Raw genomic sequence first — 19,180 nt, forward strand, 5'->3', positions numbered from 1 at the left:
ATTTCATTGTTACCGATTAAAAGGATATTTTTGAAGTCTGATTTTGTTTTATTGGATATTTTTGCAATACAGAAAAGGAAAAGTTTTCCTAATAAATACATTCATCATAAAATAGTATATATATAAATATAGCATGGTTGCATTATGCAGAAAATGAAAAGGAATTCAGGGCAAAACTGAAGATTTGAAAACAAGTCATAATATATGAATTCATCTTAAAAGAAATGTATAAAATATATAATATGCTTGATTAGGTGCATTATTTATATGTAGATTTTAAATATTGTATTGTCAGTAGAAGCTTCTACTTTGCTTCAGCCTAAGACATTATTTGGACTCGACTTGGACTTGCTATATTTAGAATTGAAAAAGGACTTTATTATACTTTATAAGGTTTAAGGTTATTTAACCCCTTAAAGTCCATTGCCGGGTCAGGCACGTCATGCAAAACGGTCACTTAACGACCTATGACGTGCCTGACACGTCATGAGACTTAAACAAGCTTAGAAAGTGATCAACGATCACTTTCTAAGCTTAAACTGTGTTTCTGTAATGCCTCGATGTCGAGGCATTCAGCAACACCGAGATCGGCATGATGGGCCATGTCTGGCTCCTCCCCGGGGCGTCAACATCCGCCATACATTGTATGGCGGCGGACGCCCATTTTAAAAGCGTTTAGGAGGCGATCAACGATCACCTCCTAAACTTCAATGGTGTCACTGGAATGCCTCGATCAGGAGGCATCCAGTGACACCAAATACTTACCCCAGGGCGGGCTGTGACCTCCGGAGAGCAGTTACAGCCGCAGCTGTGCGCAGTCTTCGCCATCCGCAAGATGGCGGCGGCCCGGAAAAAAAAAAAATAAAGTTGAAAAAGTTCGCTAGACGGTCTCCAGACCCTCTAGAGAACTCTGGCTCCACTTGCAGGTTGAATACAGGTACTGCATTCAACCATACAAGTCAATGGAGCCCAGCTTTCTAATCACTATGTGATTAGTAAAATATAAAAAAAAAAAAATTAAAAAAAAGGAAAAAAAGAAAAAGCTTAAAAAAAACATGGTAACAAATTATTATGCTTTAGAGGAACTATCCAGTTCCAGCAAAATGTAAAAAAAAAAGTCCAAAAAGAGTAAAATAAAAAAATAAAGTTTATTATTATGAGCAAGTGCTAAAATTAGCGCTGTATCTTCCCAAAAATCCTGACATGGAAAAATTTAAATAAAAGTATTTCAAATACCCAAGGGGTGTCTAATTTAAAAAAATGAATGGTTTGATGGGGTAAATTGGAGTGGCCAGCCTCAAAGATAGGGCATAGGCACAGACTGACCGAAATGGGGGGGAAAAAGTGCACTTCCAAAATGTGGCATTTTAACCCCAAACACCAGACAAACCCATACATGTGGGGTATGACTGAACTCGGGAGATGTTCCTGAACACATATTAGGGTGTTGTTTGATAGTGACGTATACCTGGAGCTATAAATTTATACCCAAAGTACAATTTGTGTGAAAAAAATACAAAAAAAATACTAACACAAAGTGTGGCAAAGGCTGGTGGTAGAATCTCATGCATGGAAAGGGTTAAAATACTAGCAGTGAAATACCTTGGGGTGTCTAGTTTTCAAAAATATATGGTTTGATGGGGTAAATTGAATTAGCCGGCTTCAAAGATGGTCCTATTAGGACATGGGGGCAGAATGACCAGATGTAAAAGTTCCAAGTTAAAAAATGTGCACTTCCTAAATGTGGCGTTTTACCTCCCAAACAACCAGACATGGGGGGTATGACTGTACTCGGGAGATGTTGCTGAACACATATTGGGGTGTTGTTTGAAAGTGATGTATACCAGGAGCTGTAAGTCCATACCTGAAGAGCAATTTTAGCGATAAAAAACACAAAATAAATTACTACCACAAAGTTTGACAAAGACTGGTGGTAGAATTAGTGTATGGAAAGAGTTAAAATTCTAGCATTTGAAATACCTTGGGGTGTCTAGTTTTCAAAAATATATGATTTGATGGGGTAAATTGCATTGGCCGACTTCAAAGATACCCGAAATGGCACATGGGGGGAAGAATTACCAGATTTGGAAAAATGGTTTTGAAATAGCAAAACACTACTTGTACTTAATGCTCCATAATGTGCAGAAAAAAGCAAAAAAACATAAAAATATTGGGTATTTATAAACTCAGGACAAATAGTAGAATATATTTAGTAGGTTTTTTCATTAGCTTTTTTGGATGAGTAAAAGATTTTTGGGGTAAAAGTCAGAAAATGTGTTTTTTTTTTACATTTTTCATCATATTTTATTATTTTTTTCATGAGAGATTAGATAATATGATTAAAACAATGGTATCTGAAGAAAGCCCTTCTTGTCCTGAAAAAAACAACATATAATTTGTGTGGGTTCACTAAATGAGTGAAGAGAAAATTACATCTAAACACGAACACCGCAAAAGTGTTAAAACAGCCTCGGTCCCAGTGGTACAAAAGGTAAAACACAGCCTGGTCCTTAAGGGGTTAACAACCATAAAACAGAATGCAGCCTGTGTGCAGATGAAGAGCTGTTAATATGATTATTATTTCATTGTCTGTCCTTCCATCATCTGCAGCACAGTGTCTGCTGCTGTTTAGTTACCTTGAACCAATTCTCTCTGACTTGATCTTTATATATATATATATATATAAATTAATCTGTGGCCATATTGCTTTAAATGTCAGTGTTAAAACGATAGATGAAATTCTAGTTGCCGTTTTAATGAGAAGAGGGTTCTCTCATTTTTTTAGGCTAATACACTAAGGGCATCTCTATGTGGACATCCAGCTGAAGAGTTGTCCAAGGGCCTATAGCTTGCAGTGTCTGGTATATATATATATATATATTCATTAAATCTTTTAAATATATGCCACAAAAATATTAAAATGTATATTTGTAGTAAGTGACTACACCCCGTTTATTTGTTCCAATTTGAATGTGGGAAAACCATCTCATAAATCGTTAGCAACCTATAAATAAACATGGGTGCTGAAAGACTTATGTTTCCTAGAAATACAAGAAAGATCATTTTACAAATAGTTTGGCCAGAGGTAAAAATCAGACTTAATGTTTGTTTACAAGCTGTTATGGATTTCTTCCCCAATTAACAACAAACAGCAATATAGATTTTTGTTCTGTTATTGAGGAGGTTCAGGGACCACTATTATGGAGATTTATATGTATCAAGAAGCTGCAAAATGCAAACTCTCACAACAAGGCAGTATTTATGGAATGGGTTGGTACTTTATGAATAATAATATCAGTTATGGTGAACTAGTTTACTGCATATGAACTCCTGTGTGCAGAAATCTTGGAAAACAGGGCTAAGAGGGGGGAGTGAAATACACAATATGAAGAGAAATGAGAGAAAGAATCCTGGAACTCGGGAGAGGAGAGGAAATCGGTCTGGAAAGGACGAAAGAGATATAAAGGGGTTAGGCTACAAGGAAGGGTCTGAAAAAGAGCAAAACATAACTCAAATATATGCACAGACTAAACTACAAAAGGTATTCCAAGTACTTTGACCTCCATCTCAGCAATATCAATCAAAACTGAGATTGACTGATGCCTTAGCATGTCTCGGATGCTCATCTTGTATGTTAAAGTATAAGGGATAGAACATGGTCCAAAAATACCAATAAAATATGCAGAAATGGAAAAAAAACCCAATATTTACTAAAAACGCTAATATCTAAAATACACTGTCAAGCAGAACTAAGATGTATCTTTTGTACTCAGTAAACATTAATAATATTATCTCTAATACCCTTGTTTACTCTCCATTTTTTTGGCCACCATCACAATTATTAAACATGTAAGGAGGGGTAGGCACAATGTGCTCACTTTCTTGGCAAAAGTGTGTGCAGTCCATCATACAGGCAAAAAGATTATTAAAGGCACCCTTTAGTGTAATGTGCCAAGGATGAATTGTAATAGATTCTCATGGACATGAGCGTGATGTTACCAAAAAAAACACTTCTGTTCTCTGCCCATTTGGTTCGGGCCACAAATTTGGGGCAATTTTAAATTCGGGATCGAAATTCATTGCATCTCTCTCACGCTCTTTAAAAGTTTCCCTACCTTCCCTTCCCTACGGACCACTTCTGTTTCTGCCCACTTCTGCATCTTCCTTATCTATTATCTTTTATCTTCTCCCTTCTCTTCTATCCTATATATGCTATCTTCAATCTTCTATCCGCATCTCTGTGGACATAACCTGGCAGGAACTTCCACCATTTAGGGAAACATTTAGACAGCGTGAGAGAGAGTGTGTGAGTGAATGTGGGCCCATGTATTTCGGACAAAAATTCAGAGCTTTTTGCTTTGTTTTTGTCCAATTCATAGGGGTCTGGCCTCATTTTCATGGCTTTGAATTTTTACAAAACTTTGATAAACCTGTACGAATCCGAACGCATAAGTCTAGTGTTAATGTGTGCAGGTATTTGCATGTTACTGTGTGGTAATCTGTGTGTAAATGTGCCTGCGCTACTTGTTGGGGGGGGGCACTAAAGAAATACTGCACCTAGATGCCAATAACCCTAGGCTCACCCATGTATTAAGCTCTTCATCTCTCTCGATGCATTCTTCTCTATATATTCTAGGTTCTTGCTATTTTATACATTTTAATTTTTTTGGGCCACTGGGGTTTATCCACTAAAGTGAGAGTTTGCAGGAGAGCAGCAGTTTCAACCTACTGACTTCATATTGCATTATTAAGGACCAACCATGACAATTTTCTTGTACACAAAAGGTTGCACCGGCCCTGAATAACACGTAATGAGTTCTGTCAGAGGACTTTCAAGAGATCTATTTATTATGCAGGGCCATCCAAGCTCTTCTTGCAGTGATAGCTTACAGGAGTTGATTCTGAAAGAACTTTTATAATGTAGAGCCAAGCTTGTTTAAAAACAAAGACAGCATACTGTAATTATAACATGGTTTACTTCAAATGATATGGTATATATTAGCCTATCCTCAAGATTGTAAGCTTGCGAGCCGGGCTCTCTCCACCTAATGTATCGGTTTGTCTTAGTCTGTCAATTCTCGTCTTGTCATCCCCCTTGAATATATGTATTGTATTAAGCGCTGCATACATTGTTGGCGCTATATAAATAAAAACTAATAATAATATTCTATAATGTTTAAGACACACCTCTTTTTTGCAACACTCATTAATAGACGCTGGCCAGAGTGCTGATCTCTGAAGTGAATGTGTAAATGTCATATGTTTTCTTACTTATTCATCTGTACTTCCTTATTTCATGAATCCTTACTGAACTATTTAGTTATTAGACAGTAAAATACTACGTAAAAAAATAAGGAAACACAGGGGCATACAGCAGAATATCATTACTGTCAGCATTCCAAAAAAGGATTTTACAATGGCACATATTGTATATCCATTGTTAGAGGGTACAGTACACTTTACAGCTCATTGGAAGTAGTATTGTATGTCCTTTGCTGGGGTAGCACACAGTAAATCTCGTTCTCTCTGTTTTCATAGAAGGATATATTTATCAAGCAATGTTTTATGTTACAGGACCCCAAATAAATATTGCCACCTAAATGTATGCCGTGAATATCAGTTACTTATTTATTATTAGTTGTCTTACCTAATAACAATAATAATGTCCTGATTTTATAAGACACAGCAGTATTTCACATCTGATCTATGTCACACGTCATGACAGAATACACTTCCATTTTGTTGCATTTATAGTTAACTGTAGATACTATAGCCACTATATATGTATATGCCATGTATGATGGTTATGAACGCCACATTAGTTAGTTGAGTGTATTCATCCAACAACTGTGAACATTTGGTGTGTAAGCAGGGATCAGGTTTTCACCAGAATGCTAGCCAACCCTTTTCAGCTGAGTACAATTGCATACCATTAATTTCACTTTACATTTATAGCTAAAGTACACTATGTATATTTTTAATATCCCATGGCTCATGGGTGGGATTTCTAGTGAGTTTAATAATTTATTGCTTTGAGCTCTTAATCTCTCCTCTGTTTCTATTTCTCCTTATGTATGTATGTGTATATATATATATATATATATATACACGTTAGTATTGTGTACACCTAAATATCAAGCCCTAAGAGGTATATAGAATGTGAGGTCTCTATGTGTCCACACTCTAAATTAACTTATACATTTTAATGCCAACAAACTGTTAACAAACTTTCTCATAAAATAGAAAACGATTGAAAAAAAGGCAGACACAAAAGGGCTTCTATGGTTATAAGGGGAACTAGATTTTATTATATTACATCATTCTTTAATAGAGTTTGACCCTTCAACAAATGAATCTTAAAGATCTATGGCCCAGTCCATTAAAAGTTGGATAGCAATGGAAGTGAATTAGACTGTTATATTAAGCTATAAGTAAAATAAGTAGAGAAAAAGAGGAGCAGCCAGAGGTGAGAATAGAAGACGCAAAGCAGACACTCTTCTTTATGTCTGCCTGCCTTTGCTTAATGCTTTGGCTTTATTTCTCACTTTCTCACCGTCTTCTTTTTTGCCTGTCTCTGTCTTCTATCTCAAGTTCCCTTCCCTTGGCTCCTGTCTACTTTAGGCTCCCAATACACCTGGTCCCTATGCTTTTAGCATGTAAGATGATCCCAGAATGGCATTGCCTGCACTGCGCTGATCTATGTATGGTGTTCATGATATACTGTTTGATGCGGAGATTCATTTTCATGTGTAAATAACTATATTTGACATGCAAGTTCTAAGGCTACCTGAAATAGAAACCATATGTTTCAAGTCGATCTGCTTGATCATAGACACATACGAGATATAAGCACAGATTTTAAATGCCTACGTTTTTTTGGCAGGGCTATCTAGTAGTAAATTTCAAGTTTTGTGGACATTATTAACTCACAAATGCACGACCAAACTACAGTACCTTTTTGTAATTCATTTGGAAGTGGCTTATAGAGATTGATATGTTATATAATATATATACATATGCTCACACATTTCTACATTATATCTTGTTGGTATATTTGTTTTAAAATTTAGTTAGCTTTTTTATTTAGCTCCCCATACATAGCTAGAGTCTCTGGGGATGTCCAATGTTTCAGATCGCTTAGCAAAATTTCCAGCTCTTTTTTTAATACCCTGCCTTGTACGCCAGCACTAGGGGTCACATCATTTTTATTACTGTTTTTCATTTTTAAATCTTTTTGAGTGGCAAAAAAAGTTTTGCGTGACATTACAACTACATATTCATTTATATACAACTTACATATATAGAGGTTCGCTCTCTTCCCCACAATATGTTTTACTTTACAAGACATTATCAGACTATAGTAGCTCTTTAACCCCTTGATGACAATTGCCGGTCCGGGCACGTCACCGAAAATCGTGACGATTATGACAATTGACGTGCCAGGACCGGCACGTCTTTAAACGGGTGAAAAAATCGATCCGTGATCGATTTTTTCACTCAAACGGTGTTGCTCTAATGCCTCGACATCGAGGCATTGAGCAACACAAAAAAAAACATTCCCGCCCCCCCCCCCGATCGCTCCTAGGAGCAAATAAAAAAACATGTTTGAAAGACTGCACGTCTTTCAAACATGGCGGCGCCCGCCGCCGAAAAACGGGTTTAGGAAGCGATCGCGAGTCGCTTCCTTTGCTTAGCTGGTGTTGCTAAGATGCCTCAGTATCGAGGCATCTTTGCAACACCTGTTTAGCAAAGGAAGCGACTCGCGATCGCTTCCTAAATGCTCAACTTACCTTCCCGGTGCCGGCGTCTTCGAAACACATGCGGTGTTTCAAGATGGCGGCGCCCATCAAGCCGGGGGCGGAGCCTGCTGTCATCATCGGGGGGGGTGTTGCTGGATGTCATGGACATCCAGTGAATAACACCCCTAGTGGTCAGATCACTCATAAGAGTGATCATGATTTGCTAAATCAAAGGCAATGTTTTCTAAACATTGCCTTTGATCAGTATTGGATCTGCCTCCCTCCTTCACTTGCTTCTAGTGAGGGAGAGAGACAGATCAGTGTGTTTTTAGGTATTCTCAATAATATATATATATATATTGATCCAAAGGCTCTTATAAGAGCCACCCATTTAATATTAACCCCTTCATTGCCATTGATCACTGCATAAACAGTGATCTTGCATAGTGGCAATTGTTTTTGGGGTTCTTTTTTTTTACTTTTTTTTGTACTTTTATTTTTTTTTTGTACTTTTTTTTTAGGGGTTTTTTAATTTTTTTTATTAGAGCCATTAACCCTTTCCTTCCCCACTATTTTTGCTGCAATTGTTGCCATGCAGCGGTATACGGCTGAGGAGGCATGTTCCAAATTTGGCCCTTTTGCCCCCAAACAATCTGACAAACCCATGCATGTGGGGTATCAATGTACTCAGGAGATGTTGCTGAACACATATCGGGGTGTTGTGTGACAGCAACAACATACCAGGAGCTGTAATTTTACACCTGAAGTACAAAGTATGTTTAAAAAACAGCAAAAACAATTACTATCACAAACTTTGACAAGGGTTGGTGGTAGGATTAGTGCATGGAAAGGGTTAAACTATCAGCATCTAAAATACCCTGGGGTGTCTAGTTTTCAAAAATATATGGTTTGGTGGGGTAAATTTAATTTGCTGGCTTCAAAGATGCCCCAAATACCACATGGAGACAGAATTACCAGATTCAGAGAAAAATGGTTTTGAAATAGCAAAACGCTACTTGTACTTATTGCCCCATAACGTGTAGAAGAAAGCAAAAAAACATAAAAACATTGGGTATTTCTAAACTCGGGACAAATAGTAGAATCTATTTAGCAGGTTTTTTCAGTAGTTTTTTATGATGAATAAAAGATTTTTCAAATCAAAAAATTTTTTTTTCTCAATTTTTCGTCATATTTTATTATTTTTATTATAGAAAATTACATCATATATAAAAAATTATGGTGTCTGAAGAAAGCCCTTCTTGTCCTGAAAAAAACAATATATAACTTGTGTGGGTTTAGTAAATGGGTTAAGAGAAAATTACAGCTAAACACAAACACCTCAGAAACGATAAAACAGCCATTGTCACGAAGGGTACAAAAAATAGAATCAGCCTTTGTCACGAAGGGGTTAAATTACTATTAATAAAAAATTGTTTAAAATGTTTGTCTCCTTCAATGAATCTTCAATATAGTGTTTTATACATGTTTTTGTGTATTTAACCATGCTCACTGCATCTTTCTTTAATTATTTTGTTTGCTTCTTCTATAGAAAAGATCTTGGAGCACCTGAGACTTTTATATGCTATTTTGGATCCATAGTTTGTTTGTATTTAAATGTCTTATTGGAACGCAGCTGAAACTTACTGTTAAACCCTAAAAAATGGGACCAGCTGCATGTATGCAGCCTAAAATAAGGCCAAGCAAGTGGGCAGCTAGCTATAAAATATAGCAGCCATTGAAATCATAAAAATATAGAAGTCGAAATCACCATGTCATCTCATCTTTCTTAAACTAAATATTGAGATAGCTCAGTTGGGTCAACTGTGCCCTTCATTCTTCCCAGGATGATAAATGAGTACCATTCATTGGGTAATAATAACTATTAATCAGCTGCTGATTCTGTTAATTCTGAGAGCGTGTACTTAAAAGCGCTTTGAGTCTCACTGGGAGAAAGGCGCTATATAAATACTAGGTGTTATGTTTTATGTTAAATAAATGCTTAAAATGTATAAGGAAATCTTTATTATTTCTGTAAAAAAAAAAAAATAAATTCAAAATCAGGATTGTATTTGGGTGTGTTTTTAATGGCCTTAAGAGACTTGAGTGATAAAGGGTGACTGATGACTAGTTCAAGATTGAGTACATTGTTGCAGGATTTCACGAAAGCCTCTAAATGTATATGTGTTTGTTAAAGCTGCTTAACATTGACAGGGAACCAATTCTGTGCCTTGTAATGTTGGCTATTGTTATATTATTGCTAAGTACCCCAGGAGACCTTCATATGTATATAATAAAAAAAACACTTCCTGCATTTTTTGACTCCCTTGTCCACTCTCCAACCTGCTCTGCCAGAAACCTTCAGTCAGAAAAGATTTATGATGTTCCTACTAAGAAGGTCAACACTATTATATCACCAGAGGGTTTCTTCTCAGAAAAAATAGTAACATCAATTCACGACTCAATAGGGTAGGAGATTTGGCTCAAGTATTCAGGATTTGTCATAATAACCAATGCATAAAGAGCCCAGGGTTCCTGCGGGGTCATTCATCAATCCTGTAAGACACAGTAGCCCTGACTCCTATTGCATGTGAGATGCGTGTCATTCGTGCAAACAGCTGTATGGAATTAGGGCCTGTGGATTTCAAAACGGTGGTAGGATATGCTGGATGACAATTTTCATACCGAGAAGCAATACTCAAAAAGTAGCTCCCATTGACAGTGGAGAGAAATGTGCATTATGAAAAGTTACTTTTTTTGTTAATGCTTCAACATATGTTTGGTAAAACTCCCTAAAACTAATAACATTGAAACGTTTACATTATAGTTATTCGTATAGCACCAGCAGGTTATGTAGCACTGCATTTAAAGATTATATGTCACCAACAGAAATGCAAGCATTGTTAAACTATTTGTGCTAAATATAACTGTTTTTCGATTAATATAATTGTTGAGGGCAGGGCCCTGTTCAAGTCTAATGGTACACTGGGCAGGCCTTTTATTCAGCCCCCATTCATCTAGTTGTGTACTTTATTAAATCTGGAAAGACAATACATGCACATGATGTTATGTTAAACTGTGTTGTTTCATTGTGCAGTTCATCCTAATAGCACATAATATGCTGAATTTCCAACATTCACTAAACATTAGTTGCATAGATATATGCAGAGGCGTATCTACTGAAAATAGCGCCTATGGCAAGCACTGAAATTGCGCCCCTGTCCAATATATATATATATATATATATATATATATATATATTATATATATATATATATATATATATATATATATATATATATATATATATATATATATTAGTCCCTGCTGCCGATAGCGGGTATAGATCAACACGCAAACCCAGAGCAATTGAAATTCACTTGTGATCTCAGCACTGAAGGTATATATCAAATAAACAGAATCAGACATACAAGTCCTGTATTTGCAGGTATACAATAATAATATATGAAACGTAGCATCGCAGGTATAGATCAACTGAATAAGACATATTAACCCTGTATTTGCAGGTACACATAAATAATGTATGGAAACATAGCATAGCAGATATGGATCTACAGCATAACACAAAAACCCAGCTTTGCAGGTAAAGATCAATTGGAATTCACATAAAAACACGGCATTAAAGGTATATTTAAAACCCCCTAAATTACAGGCATAGATCACAGGTTGCACACCGCAAAGCCAGCCCTGGCGTCCACACTGCCGACATAGAACCTGGCCAGCACCCAGATTACACACATAAGATTTGCCATCTTTGTCCCCAAATAGCCCACCACAAGTCAACTTTGTCCCCAAACAGTCCGGCCAGTGCCATCTTTGTCCCATATACACCCTGCCTGTGCCATCTCGGTCCCCAAGGCTCAAACCTCCTGCTAGTGCCATCTTTGCCCTTCCACAATTATACATCTATGATACACACAAACTTTTACAGTCACTCACTAATTCACACTTTAATTCAGAGAACTCATCCACACATTAACTCATGCTCTCCCTCATTCAGACAATTCATCCACACATTAACTCATGCTTGCCCTCATTCAGACAACTCATCCACACATTAACGCATGCTCTCTCTCATTCACTCAATGCATCCACACATTAATGCACACTCTTTACTTATATCTACCCCCCTCCCTCATCACTTTTTAACCCCCTCCCTCCCTCACCACTTTTTAACCCCCTCCCTCCCTCACCACTTTTTAACTCCCTCCCTCCCTCCCTCCCTCCCTTACCACTTTTTAACCCCCTCCCTCCCTCACCACTTTTTAACCCCCTCCCTCCCTCCCTCACCACTTTTTAACCCCCTCCCTCCCTTACCACTTTTTAACCCCCTCCCTCCCTTACCACTTTTTAACCCCCTCCCTCCCTCCCTCCCTCACCACTTTTTAACCCCCTCCCTTACCACTTTTTAACCCCCTCCCTCCCTCCCTTACCACTTTTTAACCCCCCCCTCTCACCTTGAAGTCCAGCGACGGGAGCACGATGTTGCTGTCTTCCTGCACCGCTCGCTGGTGCCCGCTGCTTCACTGCTGAGCGCCATAATATGACGTCATATTTCGGCGCCCAGCAGTGAAGCAGCGGACACCAGCGAGCGGCTTTTAAACACTGATGCGGAGGAGATAGAGGGGCGCCTAGCAACCGCTCGGCGCCCCTCTATCTCCTCCGCATCAGTGTTTAAAAGCCGCTCGCTGGTGCCGGCATTTCATGCAGAGCGCCACAATATGCCGGCATATTGCGGCGCTCTGCATGAAATGCCGGCACCGGGATGGGGGTAGAGGGCTCATGGAGGAGAATGAGGGGCGCCGAGCGGTTGCTAGACGCCCCTCTCTCTCCTCCGCATCAAAAAAAAATAAAAAATGCCGGTGAGAGGCATTTAAAAGCCGCTCACCGGCACCCCCCCTGAGATGGCGCCCAAGGCACTTGCCATGGCTGCCATACCCTATATACGCCTCTGGATATATGCTATATGAAAGGGGAATAAATGCGAGCTATCCCTAGAGCCTGTAAGACTGAAAAGACCCTGTCACAAGAAATGCCTCCTGCTCAAACACTGAAGAAGTCATTATTGGGACAGTATTATTGACAGTCGCATATTCTGGCATAGGCTAAGGGTGACAGGTTCAGGGCCACAGCGGCCCCCTGTCACATAATAGGAAGGTGAATTCCTCAACTGTTCCTTTAACACTTTGAAGGACTGTGCCATGTCGGCACAGCCTCCATAGTTCGCTTCTGCCTGGCGGGACTTGTGCTAAAGATGGCTCTGGTTGGAGAAATAAATGTAAACGTAAAGTTCTATTTAACTGACATATGTGGCCAAAAGTGGACAAACAATCAATTCCCTGCTGTGAAGTTCTATTTCCATCAGGGACTGTCAATCAACAAAAAGCTTATAAAAGTAAATGATAACTTAATAATGGAGGATAAATAGAATTTGACAGCAGATAACAACCATTTGGTCCATTTAGTCTGCCTGTTTTTCCGGCTATCCAGGTTTAAACCTTGGTCCTCAGAGTAGCCATATGCCCATGAACATGCATATTTAGATTCCCTCACTGTATTAACCAATACCACTTCTGCAGAGAGGCTGTTCCACTAAAGTAAAGTAAACAATTGTGAAAGCAGTAGGTCTGCTTTAAGATTGAATGGAATCTGTGTGTCTGGTTGAAGATGAAAGAATGTAATCAAATTATTTAGTGATACATGTTAAATAATATACATTATCTATGTGCCTGTGTGCTAGCGACAGATAGCTATGAGAGTAATATGTTGTTTTCTAGATTAATGTCATACGTAGTATGATAAGTTGGTCTTGCCAGGTAAAGAAAGATTCTCTCCCATGTAATATCATCGTGCAAACATTTAGTTAATTTATTCCAAATAAACTTGATCCCCACCCAGGGATGTGAAATACAATTTTCTTGTATATATTTTCCCAGTGTTTCTCTAGGGTAATCCGTCCCACACTTTTTTTGTGTGTGGGTGTCATGGGATTGCAAGCATCCGCAAACTGACAGGAACTTGGTAATATGCCTTCAGCTGCAAATAAATCTTCACTATTGTAGTTATAAAACTTGAGAACAGGACTTTCTATAATAAAACATTTGCTAAAAGAAACAATTATGGGCAAGAAAGGCCATGTATAAATATACAATGCCAAAAAATAATTAGTATAGCCTACTTGGTCTAAAGTACTAAGACTTAAGCTTGTGAAATACAATATTTGATCTTAAGCATTGTGAAATAATGAATACTAGGTAAAAAAAAAAAACACCAGTAAAGACTGAACAAATTCAATATACATGCAAAATAGATATTTTTACAATTGTCTCAATGTATAAAAAAATGCTGTGTCTGATGGCAAAAAAATAATTAGAATATAAAGTTAAAATGCACCCTATAGTTATCATTAAAACATAGGAACATAGAATTTGACGTCAGATAAAAGCCTTTTGGGCAATCTAGTCTGCCCATTTTTCCTGCTTTAGCGACATGGACCTTAATCATTCTTGTCTTAGAGTCAGGATAGCTTTATGCCTATCCCATGCATTTCTAAATTATCTCGCTGTGTTAGTTTCTGCTTCTTCTGCTTGGAGGTTTTGCATATGGAAATATTTATCATCATTATTACATATAAAATTATTTTTTTATTATGGAGTGTTCCATTTTAGACAATGAAATGACGGAGCCACTCTACCAAGCTCTGTATATAGCAAACTCAACCTGATTTCAACAGTCTGTCTATCCTTGAAAACATGGTTCTATACTAATTATAAAGACACCTTATCCCAAGGAATAAGAACCAGGCAATCTGCATTGGCAGGAGTGCTATAGAGGAGAGAGAAGCTTCATTAGTGTAAGTGTATAAGTCGACCTGAGATGGAAACCCAAGTCTGTGCTTACTCTAGTGATAGCAAAAAAGTAAGGAAACAATATTATATTCAGATTTCCTTTATACAGGAAAGAATAGTCTTGATTTGTTTTTCCTTTTAATGCATATATAGAAATCAAAAGACCAATATATTTTCTTATTATTTTCTGTGCCTTTGTGGTCAGTTCTAAATTTATTGTACCTGTATCTAGCCTTCAGCATAATGTTTGGATTCTTGTTTGAGTGATGGTGCATTGAGGCACCAGACATTGACACTTGACAATTGACCTAGTTTTTAAAATGCCTGCAACCTATTAAAAAGTTGAATCTCTTTGGTATGATGTTGCTTCATGGTTTACTCCTGTTATATGCTTTAATAGTAACCTTCACTTGTCTTTGTGTGTTTGACCCAGATTGACTTGAAACACTGACTTCTGCTTTGCTGATTTTGCTAGTCCTGTCTCTGCTGTCTTCTGGTATCCTGACACAGCTTGTCTTGACTCTGCAGTCTTCCAGTATCCTGACACTGCTTGTCTTGACTCTGTAGTCTTTTGGTATCCTGACACAGTTTGTCTTGACTGCTCTGATTTCACAGAGCTGGGCTTAATGGAAGAGTGTCCAGAAAAAAAGCCATTGCTTAAAGGAAAAAAATAAGCAAACATGTTTGCTGTTTGTCTAAAGGCATGTGAAAGACTCCCCAAACATATGGAAGAAGGTACTCTGGTCAAATAAGACTAAAACTGAGGTTTTTGGCAATCAAAGAAAAGGCTATGTCTGGTGCAAACCCTCTAATCACCCCAAGAAAACCATCCCTAGTGCCAGCATCATGTTATTGGGATGTTTTTCATCTGCAGGGACTGAGAAACTGGTTAGGATTGAAGGAATGATGGATGGCTCTAAATACAGGGAAATTCTTGAGGGAACCCTGTTTCAGTCTTCCAGAGATTTGAGACTGGGACTGAGGTTCACCTTCCAGCAGGACAATGACCCTAAGCATACTGCTAAAGCAACACTCGAGTGGTGTAAGGTGAAACATTTAATTGTCTTGGAATGGCCTAGTCAAAGCCCAGACCTCAATCCAATTAAGAATCTGTGCTGTTACTTAAAGATTGCTGTACACCAGAAGAACCCGTTCAACTTTAAGGAACCGGAGCAGTTTTAACTTAAAGAATCTTGGCTAGATGTGCCAAGCTTTTAGAGACGTATCCCAAGAGACTTGCAGCTGTAATTGCTGCAAAAAGTGGCTTTATACAAAGTATTAACTTGGGTTAGGATGAATAGTTATCCACACTCAAATATTCTTTTTTTTTGTCTTACTTCTTGGATGTTTCAAAATAAAAATATTTTGCATCTTCATAGTGGTAGGCATGTTGTGTTAATCAAATGATACAAACCCTCAACAAATTCAGTTTAATGCCAGGTTGTAATGCATATAACTGGATGTCTTTTATTGCTAATTTCACCATTATTTGTTATGGTGAAGATGTTTAAGGGCAAATACTTGTGCACAGTTTATTTATGTCATGCTGCAGTAAGTACAGTTTGCCTATGATAAATACTATATAAACACTTTATTTCTGAGAAGAGAGATGAGCAAAGCAGACACAAGTGTTTTTTAAAGTGTGATTACAAATTGCAATCTTCATTTTTACACCCACTATTTCCCCTAAGACATGAACTCAGTTTGACTTTGTTAATGATTCTTTTTCCGGAAAAGGAATTTGTCCAGTGAGGGAAATGGGAAGCATACAGTAAAATATTCCTTTCAGTGTTCCGAATTTCCACTTTTCCATGCCAAAATGAAATAAAGTCTATCTCGGACTCCTAGACAAACCTAGGTTCTATGACCTGCAATACATTTACAATAATTCTTTATTTTCCAATTTTTACAAACGCTCAGCAGATATGTCTTTCTTTCTTACCCCTTTAGTCATAAATGTATAAATATCTGATGTTTTAATAGCATTACAGTGGAAGAGAGTTTTCCTAACAACTGTTATTTTAGTTAGAGATAATTACAGCCAAATATTTGTAGGATAAAAAAAAAAGAAAATAACCAAGGCAGTTTTGTTCTCCAGTAAAAAAGATGAGGTTAACAGAAAGCATCCTGCAGGAGATCCCAATGGAATATATTGTACCTGCAGTCAAGCAGGAAATTATTTTCTGCAATATAAAAATTACACATCTAGCAAAACCACTGCAGACTTTAAAAAGAGCCTTTCTAGTTTATTATGTACTTAGGGAGAGAATGTTGTATCCGCTCCTCTTGCTCTACCACCTTTATCCATGACACTTATTCTTGGCATGTCAGTAGAAGACTTTATTTGAAAATGGGTGGCATATGTCCAGCTCCCTCCCTACTAGACACACATAATGGGCAATAGTTTCACTTACTCCAAGGCCGACTCATGTTTCACATAAGGAGTGGGTCTTTGTTGACAAGCTATTATGAATTTTTTTCCATGAAAATGAGACTGAAATGAATAATCTTCATTCACTATACTCTAAAGAACAAAGAATCGTAAGAGGTCGTTTTGCCCCTAAATGAATTGTGTCCTCACACAAGTGTCATATGAAAACATATCCCTGGATTTTTTTATAGTGGAATGGTTGTTATATATTTGCATTATTTTGAGAATATGATGCAAACCAAACTATTTATGCAGTGGGGTTTGACTACAGTGTTGGCGAGTAGTTAATGTCACTAAATAGTTTTTTAGTAAAACAAAACGTCATCAATTCTTTAGAGCAACAACTGTTCTGGACAGTTTATAGGGATTTCTTCACTGAACACCTTAGCACGTATAATCAAGACAGTCGAGTATTCGGTCATTGTTTGATGTTAACTTTAGTGCACAGGCCCTGTTTGGCCCCAACTTAAATACTGTAAACATGCCATGGATCTTGTGCACTTAAGAGGGATTTAAGGGTAAAGGTGCTGGACAATTACTTTAAATTCGAAAATCACAAGGACACACAAAAAAGGAGTAGTTAATTGCTCCTTTTTTTAACAAATCACCTGTGATGAGGTCCCTTCCAAGTTTTAAACATACAAATGCATGTATTCTTTTTTTTCTTCTTACACATACACACACAGAGTGGTGTATTCTGGCCTAGACCAACTAGGCCTAGAGCAGAAGATCATGGGGGTAGTCCTGTGCTTGAAAACATGGGGAAGATCCCCCCATAGGCACTCAAAGGATCGATGAACTCCCCAACCAGCCCATTAAGACTGTGTCAAGCCAGATCAGCCACCATAGCATTCACCATCTGGTATTGTTGTCCTTCTGAGATGGGTGCAGGAATGTGACAGGGGCTGAAGAGGTAGTTGCAGGTGGCACTGTCCTCGGTCAAGCTTAAGACATAAATATGGGCACTAAATGTCTAGATTATGAGAAAAGAATGCTTCTTGTTGTAGAGTGTGCATCAGTCTTGTAGACTCTGGAAACAAATAAATATACAAATGAAGGTGGGTGGGGAATGTACTTGGCCTATTGTTCAGGTGATTGTGCCTTATGATTTCAATGAGAACACAAGGTATCTATTAAACTCAGTAGGTAATATGCAGGTGCTAATACCAAATGCTTTTTAATTTGACATTGATTTCATAGATAAACAGGATGGATGGTAGGACAACTGATGTAATTTCGGTTAGAAAGAAGCAGAATACTCCAGTGACATGGCCAAAACCAGTTTGCAAAAACCACAAATACACATAGCATTAGGGATACAAAAAGGACCATATTTGTGGTGATCAAGCACTGCATTTTTTCCCTATAGCTTCTAAAATTTAATATAATATCAGAGGAGAAAGCTACACTGGTAGCTCTAGATATATTTCAATAAAAGTTTTTATTTTATTTTCTGTAATAAGAACAAGTATCAATTTCCTATTACAAGAAATATATTTCCATCATCATGGATTCATATCCTCTTTGAAAACCACAGTTAATATTTTATGGATTTTTAAAAAAAATCTAACAGCATCCATCTGGCTTCATTCCATCTGGATACTTAATCTGACTCATCATTTCCTTTCTGTGGGTCCAGAAACCATCAGTTATTTCAGCTGAGTTTCATCCCAAGGGAATGGACAAAAAGATACTTGTGTTCCTCTGTGTCTTCTAACTCTAACTACTCTATAATTTCCATAGAATTTATAAAGTATTATAAAGGTTTAGGGACCCAACATGTTTATAAAACAAGATGTAGTCACATTGGATTTCAAGACTTCAGGGGTTCCTTCTCGAGATGTAAATTACTTCAGCGATGCCTTTCAGAGGGGTCCCTTCTTCCAAAGTTGAAAATATCTGTTTTATAAATATGTTTCCTCTAGACACCAAGACTATATCTACTCCGAGTAATATAATAAGACCTGCTTTTCAAATATGGTCAAGTTTTTAATGGATTTGTATATTATTTAAAGAAAGTGTACAGTAACTTATTTTTAGAATCAGTAAAGGCAACACAACAAAGTGTAGTTTTAATCACACACATATGATGGGGCAGAAATATTTCTTCCAATCTTTGCCTGTTTTTCGCTTTTTAAACAGGG

The 19,180-nt window shown here is 37.5% G+C and overlaps 1 protein-coding gene across 1 annotated transcript in view; it reads right to left on the bottom strand.

The window, feature by feature from the left end:
• Nucleotides 1–19,180, bottom strand: part of LOC149282553 (alkylglycerol monooxygenase-like) — a 61,516-nt gene that overhangs the window by 31,683 nt on the left and 10,653 nt on the right. The window lies entirely within an intron of this gene.

Source organism: Sceloporus occidentalis, unplaced genomic scaffold (genome assembly GCF_023333645.1).
Source record: "Sceloporus occidentalis isolate IW3139 unplaced genomic scaffold, rSceOcc1.0.p SCAF_113, whole genome shotgun sequence".
In the NCBI taxonomy this organism is placed as follows: domain Eukaryota; kingdom Metazoa; phylum Chordata; class Lepidosauria; order Squamata; family Phrynosomatidae; genus Sceloporus; species Sceloporus occidentalis.